This window comes from Ursus americanus, chromosome 8, assembly GCF_024610735.1.
Source record: "Ursus americanus isolate L20-20 chromosome 8, mUrsAme1.1.p, whole genome shotgun sequence".
Lineage (NCBI taxonomy): Eukaryota > Metazoa > Chordata > Mammalia > Carnivora > Ursidae > Ursus > Ursus americanus.
Window position 1 is genome coordinate 75,462,685 of NC_142134.1, and position 15,254 is coordinate 75,477,938.

Below are 15,254 nucleotides of genomic sequence, written 5' to 3' on the forward strand. Positions count from 1 at the left end.
TGTTTATTTGGTGAGTAACCAAGGCCCTCAGCCAATAGCCGGCAGAGAATGGAGGGTTCTGGTAAATAGACACACAAGTAACATTAGAAATTGATCCATCGGCCTCAGTCAGGGTTTGGCATGGCTGCCTGTCAGTTGACCAGTTGACTAGACTTCAACCTGAGACAGAACCACCCCAGTAAATTGGTTCTGAATGCCTGAACCAAAAACAAACAAACAAACAAACAACAATGACAACAACAACAAAACTGTTAGATGAAGGGGTTTTTTTTTAGCCATTGAGTTTGGAGTTATTTGTTGCATGGCAATGGATAACTAATGCATTACTTAATATATGTCTTAGCTCAGGCAGACATACAAAATACCATAGACTGGGTGGCTTAAGCAGTAAGAATTTATTTCTCATAGTTCTAAAGGATGACAAGTCCAAGATCAAGGTGTTAGCCTACTGGGTGCCCAGTGAGGGCTCTCTTCTTGGCTTGCAGATGGTCACTTCCGTCTTGAGACCCTGTATGGTAGACGAGAAAAGAAGCATGTTTCTTCCATTTTGGGGGCACCTCCCTCATTTATGTAAGCAGTGACATTAATTGCAGAAGCTCTTCCAAAGCCACAAAATCATAGATGGCATATTTCGAGATACCTGGGATATCAAACACAAGCATGTTCCAGAATCTGCTTGAATTCTCTTTCTGGAACAGGCTCTTGTTCATACTTCCTTTTTCCCCCCTCTTACATGCGCAGTTAATTTTATATGAAGAAGATTATCCCATTGCTTTTTCACTCAAAAATGTGTTATGGGATTCTTTCCAACTCAGCGTAAAAAAAAAATATATGCATCAAATTTTGTACAGGCTGCCGAGTATCCCATTACTTGAATAACCATCATTTATATAACCTATCCAATATTGATGTGCATTTAGCTTGTTTCCATTGCCTTGATTAACAAAACTGAGATGAATATCCTTGTACATTCATCTTTGTAGTACTGCTAAATTACTGCCTTAGGAGAAAAGTTTCTTAAAGTGCAGTAGCTCTGCAGAAGCAATGGGCACCACATTTCACATGATTTATTTTCCTTTTCTGTTTGAAATTATATGCTCATCTTTTTCTGAAGTGATATGATTGTCTCCCACCAAAAAAGGGGAACCAAGCTAAATCCCTTCCTGTTTCACCCCAAATGTATCATTCTAAAACTTTCTAATTTCCTATCATTGTTTATTTAGACAAACGAAGAGTCATATCTCCATTTCTCTTCATGTCACACTTTTTAAAATCAGTATTAATTTAAGATAATATTAAACTGATATTTTAGCTCTATCTTGCTTCTCTCAACTTTATTAAATTTACTTTGAGTTGCAAAAGTAATGCATCTTTGCTATAATAAAGTTAACTATCAAAGTACCAATTAACTCAAGTTTGGCTATGGGCACCTAAAAGCAAGGCTGCTATAAATTGGCCAGTGGGCGTGTCTTTTCTCCAGCAATGGCCTGGACTCTCCAGCAATGGCCTGGACTCTCCCACAAAGAAGGACAATCCTCCCCATTTTTGCTTAGCCCCATCCCTCATTTTTCTTATTTCCCTTGTTTCAGGATCACATTATGCATGTTGGTGGGGTAACAGAGCTTTTGATAGGATTAGACTGTGTTGTCTCAGAAAAGGAAAAATTGCATGCAGTTTAAAAAAGTAGACTCAATTCAAATATAGGAACACCTGGGAAATTTCTGAGGAATGACAATAAACTAACTGCGATCAAACAACCTTGACCCACATCGAGCTGACAAGAGCACATGGATGATTCTGAACCCTGGACCCTCTGGCACTGAGGCCATGAGAACCCAAGTGGAAGTCCCTACAGCCAAGCTAAGGAAAAAGGATTTGCAGATACCCAGCCCTGAGCCCCAAGGAATGTATTATCACAGTACAAGCAATCATCCTTCCTCATTTATCTGGACAACAGAAGTCTAGGGATGGGGGAGGCCCTTAAAATATCTGATTATGGACTTCTCATCCTTGGGTAGTGAGGACATCAGGAAAATTGAATTTTATTATATCATAATTTTTAAAAATGTGGAATTTATTGCACCATGGCTATCATGGAATAACCAATGACAGCAAAACTCAGTTTGTTTCATTCATTCATTCATTCATTCATTCATTCCTCCAGCGATTTATTGATAGCTTACTAAAGAGTGTAAGTATAATAATGGATAGACATAGTCATGGTTCTCACAAAACTTCAGTTGAATATGGAAGGTAGATTTAAAAATACCACAAAAACACATATACTATCATAAATTATTATATCCTTCAGATTAAGAAGATGACCTGATCCATCAAACTCATTACCAATTTTAGCCAGGGTCTCCCTGCTCAGAATACTAGTTCTAAACCAGTTCTTTAAGAAGTAAACAACATATCTGGTGGGGAGGGGGAGCAGGAAATAACTTCACCAATTCCCTTGTGACACACTGCCTTTGTTAGTCACCTCTGGCCTTTTTTCTTTTTTTAGACCTATCAGTATCCATGTATCTTTTAAGTGCATTTGCCCCTTTGTTTGTTGTCTTCATTCATAGTGAAAATGTCAAATTCCTGAAGGCAGAGACTTTGCTTTATTCACTGTATTTGCATTTGTAGTGGTCAGAAAATTTCCGAGGGTAGAGTATATGCTTGACAAATTTTGCTAAATAAGTAAATAAATCTGAGTGAGGGCTGCTTAGGATGTCAATATCCACGCTGTCACATTAAACAGTGTGAAAATCTCGAACAACTGTAACATTTATTTCTACAAAGGCCGGATGTCGTGAACTGTGAGATATATAACACATCCAGCACTTGACTTCTCAGTTCCTTCTGTTCAAATCCAGAAACACTCACTTTCCTTCCCTTCCGCCAGTCAGAATGGCCTGATGCAAAGATCCTCTGGAAGACCGCAGGTTTGGAGCTCTGTGTGCCAGCCTCTGTCTTCCCTCTTCTCTGAACCCAATGCATTTATTCACCCCTTCTTTCCTTTTAGATATAATCTTACGTCTTAGAAGTGCAGGGAAGCATTGCTATACTATACTTGCATTCCCATTAAGACACAGGAGACATCCCAGTTTACATAGTGAATATGCCTCTGCCCTTAGCCATTAAGAAACCATTTCCTCCTCTTTCCAAGTCTTGTGCTTAGAAGGAAAGCTGTCATTAATTGTGTTCCCACAGCTTTGCCTATTTGCTTTCTCGTGCATTATCTAATATTTTGCTGAAATGCAGGGTTTTCTCCAGTTTTTCTCTCATCCCCCAAAAAACTCGCTCAATACAGTTGTCGGCTACCCAAGTTCTTCTTTCTTACTAAGCTACTATAAAAGGTAATTCCTCCTTTTCATGGTGGATGCCACCTAAATGGGATTCTCCCACTACTTGTACCCAAATTACAATTACTTGTGTTACAACTGTCTGTTGCTCACTGACACTTCAGCAGCAGGAATTAAAGCTGTCTGTTTCTCTCTTGCTGAGATCTTGTTGTTTAACTCTTTCATTCCGTTTAGACAGGTACGGTAGTTGTACATTACCATACATATAACAGGCACAGTTTGTATTTGCCAAATGGAGGTTAAACGGGAGCACTCAGCTTTGACTCTGAATCCTGAATCCTTCTAATGCTGCTCTTTTCTTTTTTGATTCTTTCCCCTTGCATTTTCCAGGAGATGTAGCCATCTTAACATATCCCTACCTCAGCAAACATGGATTGGATATGGATGTCAGTTGTACACTCTGATGGGTCTGGATAGAACGATGCATACTCTATTTTCCTTTTTGATCTAATTAATATGGAAAATAAAATAAGATAAAAACAGACAGGGAGGCAAACCATAGAGACTCTTAACTGTAGGGAATAAACTGAGGGTTGCTGGAGTGGAGATAGGTGGGGGTTGGGGTAACTGAGTGATGGGAATTAAGGCAGGCACTTGATGTAATGAGCACTGGGTGTTATATGCAACTGATGACTCACTAAATTCTACCCCTGAAACTAATAATACACTATATGTTAATTAAATTGAATTTTTAAAAAAATAGCTGTTTCCTCAATCCAAACTAGAATGTTAGTCACACATTAAAAAAAAAAAGAGAAAAAAAAAAAGCATGAATACAGAGCAACAATGTATTGATGGTGAATCATATTTCAACAGACATTTACAACATGGAGTTATAAATGATGGAACATTTGCAGGAAAAACAGGGAAAGGGTACCTATACCCATCTTCAGGATTCAACTATTATGTTCATCTCTGAGTTCTTTCAGACTTTTAAAGTGGAATATTTCTTTTAGGGAAACAGCCATAGTCTGTGAATTGTAACAGTGTTTCTGGTTGCAGAATAGCTACTTATGCCACCAGCAGAGAGGATTTGTATTTCAGCCATACTGAAGGCTGAGCCAGGGATGGAAATCCACAGTCGGCTACTATGCTCTGTAAGAATCGTGTGCCCCAATGTCTGAGAACTCCATACTGTCGGCTGATCTCCAGAGGATAGCATCGGAGATACCTAAAATAAAACCATTCAAATGGTTATTATAAATAACTCCTTTTCCTTTCTCTTGACTTTACACATAGTCACCTACAGTATTCAGGCCTTGACTATCCATGCTGTGAATAATTCCATCTTCCACAGCCTCTTCTCCCTCTTGATGTCTGACTTTTGCCCTCTTCCGTGTCATTAGAAATTTCACTGAGGTGGGCAAAGAAAGGGAATCAACATTAGAGAGATGGATAATCCATGTCCCTTAATAGCAGACCATTTTTAAAAAATGCTATTATCTTGGATAGCAACAGCACAATTTTTAAATATATGTAACGGGTAAAACAGTATGGTGAAACTAATAAAATGAATAATAACAGTGCTTAAGTTTTTTATTCAACAAGTATTCATTATGCGTTATGTGTCAGGCACTGGAAGAGGTGCTCTTAATATCATGTTGAATCCAAGTAACAACAATAACTACAACAACAGCAACAATAATAATAAATAGTAACCTACCCTTCAGAATCTTGCATTCTAGTTGGGGAAAATAAGAATGAAAAGAGTAGATAATGATAAATGCTCAAAGAGAATGTTGGGATAGAGAGAGAGATGATGAGGGAATTTCTTTAATACTGGGATTAATGTCATGTTCCACACTGAGGTGCAAATACTCAGTGGGATAATTAAAGAATGAGTGTGACCCAACTCAGCAGCAGGCCATATAAAAAAGTTAAACATAGACTCACCATATAGCCTAGCAATTCCACTCCTGGATACACACTCAAAATAATTGAAAACATTTGTTCACTCAAAAATGTGTATGCAAATGTTCCTAACACCAACATTCATAGCCAACGAGTGGAAACAAGTCAAATTTCCATCAGTTGACAGATAACTGATAACCACGATATGATATACCCATAGAAGGGAACATGTAGATATACGAAAACCCACTGGATTGTACACTTTGAAAGGGTAAATTTAATGATATATGAATTATATCTCAATAAAAGAGACCTTGACAACTTATGTGTCTACTTGCTAAAAAAAGTAATCCTTTCAATACCAAACTCTGATTATGTCACTCATCAGTTTAAAATAACAGATCTTCTGGACCTATAGGATAAAGTCAAACACATGGAGTCAACACATGTGTTCTTTATTTTCTGGTCTCTGCCTGAGTCTCCAGCCTCTTCTGCAGCCATTCCTCTCCACCACTTTCTTGAATTATAAAAAACACTCATTTTTGCTTTTCCACACTATGAGCTCTCTCGTGTATTATAGTCGCTCAACTCGCCCTTCTTGGAATAGTTCACCGTCCTCCTTCCCTAACAATAGGAGCTGCATCTGTCTGTACTTACAACATTTTTTAATTATGTGAAAATGGAGTAAATTATAAATAAATGACAGGGCATTGTGGAAAAGTGGGGGAAAGTGTTGGGGTGGATGTGAAAGAAGTAAAATTTCATGAAGGAGAAGAACTTGAGTTGCGTATATTCAAAAGTTACCTTGAGCTTGTAGTGGAGAAAGCTTGTGTCAAAGTATGTGTGAAGAGTTCCCAGCATACGTCTTACCTCCTGCAGCTCTTTGTTATCCCGAGTTCTACCCTCACCTCCAGCATAGTGTCAGCAGATAGAATAAAGATGTTTCTCATGGGTTTGCTTCAGTCCCTGAAGCCACCAAGATCATACCTTGCAAGGTTCGAGGAGCTTCATTCTCATTAGTGAATGGTCTGAGAAGACTGTGAAGTTGTTCATGCCCATGTCCCTGAGAACAGATGCAGAAAATTTTAGGCGCCAAGTGTCCACTGAGCTGCCACCTTTCTATGTTAGGCCTGTCACAGGGGTCGCTCAGTCACATGACCTACCCCTGCCCTGGCCCTGATTTCTACTTCCCATGGTGGCTTCCTACTAATACAGAAGTGTGCTTTGTCAACTCATCCCAGAGAACTCTCTCTTCCTGCCCACAGAGCTAGTGTCTGCTACGAATTCTGTTCTTCAGTGCACCGAGCGAGCTTTCATTATGGACAGCTTGCCATGGTTTGGAAGTCTCAAACTGGAAACATGTAGCTAGGGGAGCTCAGATTGTGACAGTAAACACATGCATCTCATGATACTAGTAAATAGTAGCACACTGAATTCATGTCATAGACACACTTAGCTACTTTGCTTATGAGTCTGTGATGTGGTGTGTGAGTGTGAGTACATGTGTGCACATGCTTTTCTGCAGCCAATTTGAGAACAAAGTTTTCTCTCTCAAACTGAAGTCACTTCCTTCATTAAGTCAGTAAGCAAATGCAAACAGCAAAACCTCTTACATTCATTTCTTCCTTCGTTCTAGAATAAAACTGGAACTTCATAGCTCAGCATGAATCATCGTCCATGATCCAGCTCTCCCTTACTGTTCCGGCTTATCTAGTACTATCAGTATTCTCCTTTCCTCTTTTTTGGTCAGGTATTCCAACAGCCTTCTCTGCTCCAGGTACCCTAAATGTAATAATCGGAATGTTTCCACCATCCGGTCTTCACTCTTATTGCCCTCTCAATCTCTCTGTTCTGCAAGCTCAGCCCACGCCATATCTCTCCATGGCCCATGTCCAATTTTCTGATTCACATTAATCACACATACCCAGGCTTTTAACGTTGTCCTGCCAAACCGGTCCTCAGAACTCATTTCACTTCATCTTCAAGCATGTTTGCCTGTGTGCCTCCCCCAGAGACTGGAAGTTCTGTAAAGTGAGAGACAGGGCCCCGTCCGCCCCAGGTGTTATGCACGTGGGAAACTCTCAAAAACCACGGCTGCTCTTGGAGTTAAGCAAATAGAATATGAAGTTTATTTTTTAATAAAAAAAGAAAACTAATGTTTACTGAGCAAATATATGTGTCAGGCATTGTAAAATATATTATTTATTCCCTGCAGGAGTTGCTTCTCCTTATATATATTTGGGAAATATAAGTGATTCTCTTGGCATTTAAGTTGACTAGGGTTAATAGTTAATCCTTTTTCTTCAATTCCCTTCTCCCATTTTTTTTTTTTTTCACCGTTGGTATCATCCTGACGAGGCTGTGGTTGAGAGAGAACAGTATGATCTCACAGCATTGTTAGAAAGCCCTGATGTGTGGGTTTTCTGGGGCTTTCAGCAGACAGCCCTGTCTTTACGAAGCGTCCACTACTTTGCTACCAGTGACTCAACTGCTGCAAATTGTTTTACCTCCAGCAAGAGAGTGAAGGGTACAGTCTTCAGGATGTGATGGGGTTTAGGTGCTGGCTCAGGTGTCCTGTGATCATCTAATGAAATTCGATTCATCTTCATGAAATTCAAAGCAAGAAGTAGATTTCACACAAGGCAGGGGATTGACGGAAACAACCGGTTGTTCTCTCATTACCAGCAGCACCTGCCTTTGTGAGGGAAAGACAGATGCATCCGTGATCCTCCTGGAGGACAGTCTGCATGTGCCCCAGAAAGCAGAACTGCAGGACGTCTGCCTTTTCCTGGCACGGCAATAACTTGGAATTATATGAGGTCTTTCCAGGATCCGGCCTCCTTTCAACAAGAATATCTGCTAGGGTTTCATCTTTTTTTTCTTTTTTTTTTTTTTTAAGATTTTATTTATTTGAGAGAGCAGGAGCAGGCAGCGGGGGCCGGGGGGGGCATGTGTGGAGAAGCAGACACCCTGCTGAGCAGGGGGCCCAATGCAGGGCTCTATTCCAGAACTCGGGATCATGACCTGAGCCAAAGGTAGACGCTTAACCCACTGAGACTTCTACCAGGGTTTCAAGTCAGGCATTGCCTTTTTAAATATTGCAACACATTCACCTAAAATAATCATTGATCTAGCACATGCAGATGTTTTCTACAGAAGCAGGCTAGAGCAAATATTCACACAGCTCCATGAAGACATGGGAGATTTTGTAACCTTTTACATGAAGTGGAGTGCCAGGTGTAGGTTAATGGATGATTCCCTGAAAAAAACAGGAAAATGGAAAGTCAACAGTTTCACTGCCTGATGGTGCAAAATCATAACACATTTTCTGTTTTATGATGGAGGGGTCATGTGGCATTAGTACTCAGTGTCCCTGCCAAAAGCATCGATCCAGATGGGAACGTTAATTTATTTGACCAGATGTGTGACAATGTCACTCTGAAAGGTGGTTCCAGTATGCTGAACTGGCATATATCATCACAGAAATTGCACTGCTAATAGAATATATCGAATTAGCGGCTCTCTAGTGAGACCTCAATCATTTGGAATCATAAAGAATGCAGGATTTTAGAGTTAAAATACTTTAGATACTAGGTAGTCTGGAAGTCTCATTTGATACGAGAGGTAGCAAAGGCTCCGAGAGGTAAAGTATGTTGCATGAATTTCTTAATCTATATGTGGCAGCATTGGTAACTGATTCTAGACCCCAAGACTACCTAACCAGACTTCTCTGCTCTGTGACCTTAATTACATGTTCATATTTTCTTCCATTTTTCACTTAACAGTGAAGCACTGAGTACCCACTGTATGATATCCTAGGCATTGGACAAACTGGTGGAAAGACAAGCAAGATCCCTGCTTTTGAGGGAGCTACCTTGGAGGGGCCAGCGTCAGACATAAGTGCAATGCATGTGACCAAAGACAAGTGCAAAGAAGAAAATGCAGTAGGATAGTAGAGTAGAGTAGAGGTAGGGTAGAGAAGGATGTGCCAATCCTGTTCATATTCATAACTACCAAAAGGAGCCAATGGAGTGATTAATGATGCATTTATTTATTTATTTATTTATTTATTTATTTATTTATTTATTTATTTTATATATATATATATATATATACACACACACACACACACACATAAGATCTTATTTATTTATTTGAGATCAAGAGAGCAGGCAGAGGGGCAGAGAAGGAAGGAAAAGCAGACTGAGCAGGGAGCCCGATGTGGGGCTTGGTCCCAGGACCCTGAGATCATGACCTGAGCTGAAGGCAGACGCTTAACCAACTGAGCCATCAGGCACGCTAAAGATGCTTTTCAAAAGTGTGAGGTTCACATGAGCTTGGAGAGGAGGAGGAGGAAAAGAGGCTGGCTGCAGCACGCTGAACAGTGTAGAGGGTGGCCCGCTCATTCAAGGCCCGGTGAGTTCAATTTTGTTCCAAGTGTGATGGGAAATCACTGGAGGGGTTTACGCAAAGGAGCAATAGACTCCGATTGTTAAGCACCTAACCGCACGCAGTCTATCCCAGGACATGCGGTTTTTCGGGCTACAGAGCACTCTAGGAGCACACGCTATAGAGTGCAACTCTGACCCAATCTTCTTCTTCTTTTTTTTTTTTTTTAAGATGTTATTTATTTGACCCAGAGAGACACAGTGAGAGAAGGAACACAAGTAGGGGGAGTGGGAGAGGGAGAAGCAGGCCTCCCGCTGAGCAGGGAGCCCGATGCAGGGCTGGGTCCCAGGACCCTGGGATCATGACCTGAGCCGAAGGCAGACGCTTAACAACTAAGCCACCCAGGTGCCCCAACTCTTACCCAATGTTGTATTCAATTACAGTATCATTCAGGTTTCTATTTGTATTAATGGTAAGGTTGAGAAAGCTTTAAAGGAAACCACAGTTAAACAACCAACCCATTTTTTTTCTTTTAATAAATAGACTATTGTTTTGAGCAGTTTAGGTTTACAGAATTGAGCAAATAGTGCTAAGAGTCCTCATATACCCTCTTTTCCCCTCATATTTCCCTTAATATCAACATCTTGCATTAGAATTGTATGTTTGTTAAAACCAATGAACCAATATTGACACATAATTACTAACTGAAGTCCAGAGTTCACGTTAATGTTCCTACGTTGTTCTGTACTATAAGTTTTGGCACGCACTGCCATTTATCCACCATTACGGTATCATACAGAACAGTTCACCACCCTAAAAATCCCCTGTGCTCCACATCTTCTCCCTTGTCCCCAAATCCCTGGCAACCTCTAATCTTGCTACCATCACTATCGTTTTCTCACACAATTGGAATTATACGTAGCATTTTCAGACCAGCTTCTCTAAGTAACGTGCATTAAAGGTTCCTTTATGTCTTTTCATGGTTTGATATTCATTACTTTTGTATCACTGGAGACATATTCCAGTGTATGGATGTACCACAACGTGTTTATTCATTCATCTTTTGAAGTACATCTCGGTTGCTTAGTGTCTTGGCGATTATGAATAAAGGTGCTATAAATATTTGTGTGCAGTGTTTATGAGAGCACAAATTTCCAACACGGTTGCATAAATATCAAGGAGCGTGATTCCCAGATTGTATGCTAAGCATATGCTTAGCTTCATAAAGAATTGCCAAACTGTCTTACACAGGGACTGTACCGCGTTGCATGCCTGCTAGTAATGACTGAAAACTCCTGTTGCTCCACATTCTCACCAGCCTTTGGCATTTTCAAGGTTTTTTGGATTTTAACCTTTCCAGTAGATGTGTAGTGATATCTAGTTGTTTTAATTTGCAACTCCCTAATGATGTACAATGTTGAATATTTCTTGATTCATTTGTTCTTAAAGAGTAATGTATAAATTACTTATCCTTATGATAATATCATATGTATACATATATATGCATATATATACAGATACATCTAGTGTGTGTATATATACATACAATATTGCATATATATGTGTATATATACACAGTTATACATATAAAGAATAGAGCATTACCATATATATTTATATATGTTTATATATATATATATATATATATATATATAAAACTATGATGATGCTCTATTCTTTTAGTTCACCCAGAATATTTAGTACCTATTGTGCTCTAGTGTCTAGACCAGGCACTAAAGAAACAGGTGATTCTGACAGCACCTTCTCTCTTTCCATGATGTCATGGTCTAACACAGACAGCGTATAAGCTGAGCTGTGATAAAGGGAAATATGGGGGCCATGAGAGCCCCAAGGGTGATACTCCTCCTTAATGGAATCAGAGAACTTTGTGAAGTAAGGAATCCTAGAACTGAGTTATAATAAGGTAGAAGAGTTTACCAGCTGGTGACAGCGGGGTGGAGAGCTGGGTCATCCAGCCTGGGGTCTTACGGGGAGAAGTAAGCTCAGCAGTATTGCCATGGCAAACCCTCAAGAGGGATAATGACAGAGGGGACAACATAGGCCAGTAGTAAGAAGATTTCAGTGATATAAAGAACAGTGATGGTCATTTGGCTCTGAAAGTAATATCCATATCTAAGTGAGTTTCCCAATAATGTAAGCTTATTTACTTATTAAGCCTGGTCATTATAAAAGTTCTTAATATCCATAAAATACAAAGAGTTTTGATGGCAATGCCATGCAGTTTTAGTAATATGATACCATCATATTAAATACAACTTGACTCATAAAACAAGTTTAAAAAATTTCTATTACATGATGGAAGCATAACAAGATGCAAATATATTTTAAAAATTAGGTAATGATCTCATTCATAAATTATGGTAATTAATATTCTGGTTTATAATATTTCATATTTTCACTATGTATGTATAGACATTTGTATTAAAAACATTGATCACTGAATGCTCTTTCACTTCATTAAATGGAGGTTTGTAACATCGTTTTTAATGGCTTCTGAGTAATCAATCAGTGAAATGAACAAAGCATGATTTATTCACCTATTCTCCTTTGAAGGTTAGTTCAGGCACCTCCACTTTTCCATATTATAAATAGATCTGAGATGAAATTATGGTATTAAATCTTTGGGAACCAATTCAATTATTTAACTAGGATACTTCTTTATGAGGTTAAGTTTCTGGGTCAAAGTGGATGCACCTATTTCGTAGGGCTTTGATAAATATTGCTAAATAAATAAGTCTAAAAATATGACAATAATGCACATATGTATACATATAAATATCTACATATATGTAGATATAAGTGTATACATATATGAACATTCATTTTCACACTCCTTGTATTATTTATTTAAATGTTTATCAATATCAAAGACAGAACATATGTCAGGGTTGTTTTATTTTGTCCTGGTCATCTCTTGCCTGGTCCAAAGTTCTGTCTCCTAATTCCGCCTCGCTTCAGTTCTGGTCACTGGCAACACCTTCTCTACAGAGCAGCCAAGGGACCTCTTCACAAAGCAAATCTATCCTATCACTTTCCTCACTCAAAATCCTTCCGTAAGGTCTTGTTAACTTCTTCTGTCTCCTGGAATGGGGAGGCAGAGTTGGACAGCCCTCCCTTCTGGGTTGTTAAGCACTAAAGAGATCTGGCTTTGTTTTACGATGATGCTGAATTCGGAAGTTAAAATTTCCCCTCCATTCACGTGTGTTTTCTCCTTTCTTCCCACAGGAGCCTCACCCTAGAATAAATTAGAATTAGAATAAAACCTAATTGGTCCTATTAGATAAAGTCCTTTCCTACCTGCCTGATCTAATTTCGCGCTCTGCCTATTAACTCCCTACCATGACCCCACCCCCCACCCCCCACCCCCGTGACCCACTCCCAAGCTCTTAAGCTTTATTGACATTGCTCTTCTGTTCCTTAAGGTACGGTTCTGCTCCTCCCCTCCTGGAACATTTCCTGAAATAGCTGTAGCCTGGGGCATTCTCCTGATTCGGGACTCAACTCATATATCACCACCTCAGAGAGCTTGTCCCCCAGGACCCTAACCAAGGGTGCCCCTGTGCCAATTCCAGTGACCAAGTGAGATTATGCTGTTCTGTTGCATTAACAGCCCCTACTGTTATCTGAAAGTATCTTCTGTTTTTATTTGATTCCCTTTCGTAAACAGATACCTGGGACATCGTCCCTGTCCTCCATTCTGTGTTACCCTTAGCACCTTGATTGCTCCTGCCATGTCTTAGACAATTAATAAGTACCTGTTGAATGATTGAATGGGTTAAATGTTCTTTTTTTGTTCCTTCTATAATAAATTGTCTATTTGTGACTATAGCCCATTTTTCTATTGGATCTTCATCTTTTACCCCCTTGTAAGAATTCTCTGGCATATCGTCATGTTAATTCGTCTCCTGACATTTCTTTTAAATATTCCCTAAGTAATCATTTACTTTATAACTTTTTAAAGATTTCTGTGATACACTATTTCTTAAATTTTTACTTCTCAAGTGTATTAGCATTTTTATTTATTTTTTCCTTTCTTACTTTGGAGCTCACTTGTGAAGTTCTTCCTTACAAATTAATATGCATACAGGTCTGTATTTTCTCCTAGAATTGTTATATACATTTTTCATTAACATATTAATGCATGTGTAAGTTATTTCAGTATAGATAGTGAGTTACTGATCAAATACTATTTTTTCAGAGGAAACTTATTGTTCCACTACGTATTTTAAAAAATCCATTCTTTCCCAATCATTCGAATGGTGACCTTCATCACATTCTAAATTACCTATTAATTTCTGTACTGTTATCATAACAGTTTAATTATCTTAATTTTATAAGCTTTAATAATAGTAAGACAAGGTATCCTATAATATTTATTTGCATTACTGCTATGTTTGCTCTTCTGGAGAAGCTTGGGGATGTTTTTGTCAAATATGTCCCAAATCCCCATTGACATTTAAGTTAATATTTTGTTTTTCAAAAATGTATTCTTAATTTAGATAGATTTAAAAACTTTGTCATTTAATTCTTCTCACATAAATCCGTAATTTTAATTCTATCTATATTTCTTAATGTACCTCAAATATCCCTAATTTAATGCCTCTTTATATTAAAAAATATGCTTAGGTAGTCCCCGAAGATTTCTTGATCAATTTATTTTCAGTTATTTACATTTTTGTTTCCACCATGTCTAGGGTCTTATATTTTGGAGTGGTTATAAAAATAAAGGAACATATAAATAATAAAGGAAACTGTTTTGCCTTGAAAATTAACCATTTCACTGCTGAATCTATTGGATTTTCCTAATAAGCATTCAATTATTTCTAAATGGCAAAGATGACCTTTTTTGTTTGTTTGTTTTTAATCTTCAATAATTATGCTTTATTACCTTTTTCTGCCACTTGGCCTAAAATTTCTAGGAAAAAAGTGTTGAGTAACATGAATAACAGGTGATGGGTGCCTTCCTTTCTTTTGTTGTTTTAGTCTTATGTCTTATACTGTCTCATTTTTTAAAAATTGTTTCTGATAAGAATTATGCAGAAACACTTTCTTATGTATTCAAGTTCCTGGTTATAAACACAATTTATTAAAATCTGCAGACTTTTTTGACTACTATAGAGCTCTTTTCGCTCGCACTAAACGTCACCAAGTTTGTAAGTTTGTAGTTATTAACCCCCCCTTCTTTTAGAGCATGGTAGCTTTCATCTGTCACAGTCCTGCTGTGATTTTGTCATGCTGCTTCTAAACCCTTTCAAATACTTCTCTAGGTAAAGATGGCTCCCCTTTAATGTAGAGCCAAGTACATGAGCAATTGAAAAGTATTTACTGCTTATACAAATTTTTAAAAATAAAGTCCATCTGCTACTGTGTTCTTGCTGGTTATGTTTCTTGGATGTAACCAACAGGCAAATGGAGGACCCACGTAGATCCGGGTTGAGAAACATTGCTTTAAAGGCAGATCTAGGGGTGCTTGGGTGACTCAGTCTGTTAAGTGTTTGACTCTTGATTTAGCTCAGGTCATGATCTCGGGGATGTGAGATCGAGCCCCATGTTGGGCTCCATGCTCAGTGGGGAGTCTGCTTGGGATTCTCCATCTCGCTCAGACCATTCCCCCACCCACACACAGAGTAAATAAATAAA

The 15,254-nt window shown here is 38.6% G+C and overlaps 1 long non-coding RNA gene across 1 annotated transcript; it reads right to left on the reverse strand.

The window, feature by feature from the left end:
- Positions 1-418: 418 nt before the first annotated feature.
- On the reverse strand, positions 419-7,214 carry LOC148109609 (uncharacterized). Its single transcript, XR_015725411.1, has 4 exons — positions 7,129-7,214; positions 6,192-6,267; positions 4,601-4,707; positions 419-508 (listed from the first exon to the last, which is right to left on the reverse strand). It is a non-coding gene; the product is annotated as an uncharacterized LOC148109609 (long non-coding RNA).
- Between the last annotated feature and the right edge of the window lie 8,040 nt (positions 7,215-15,254).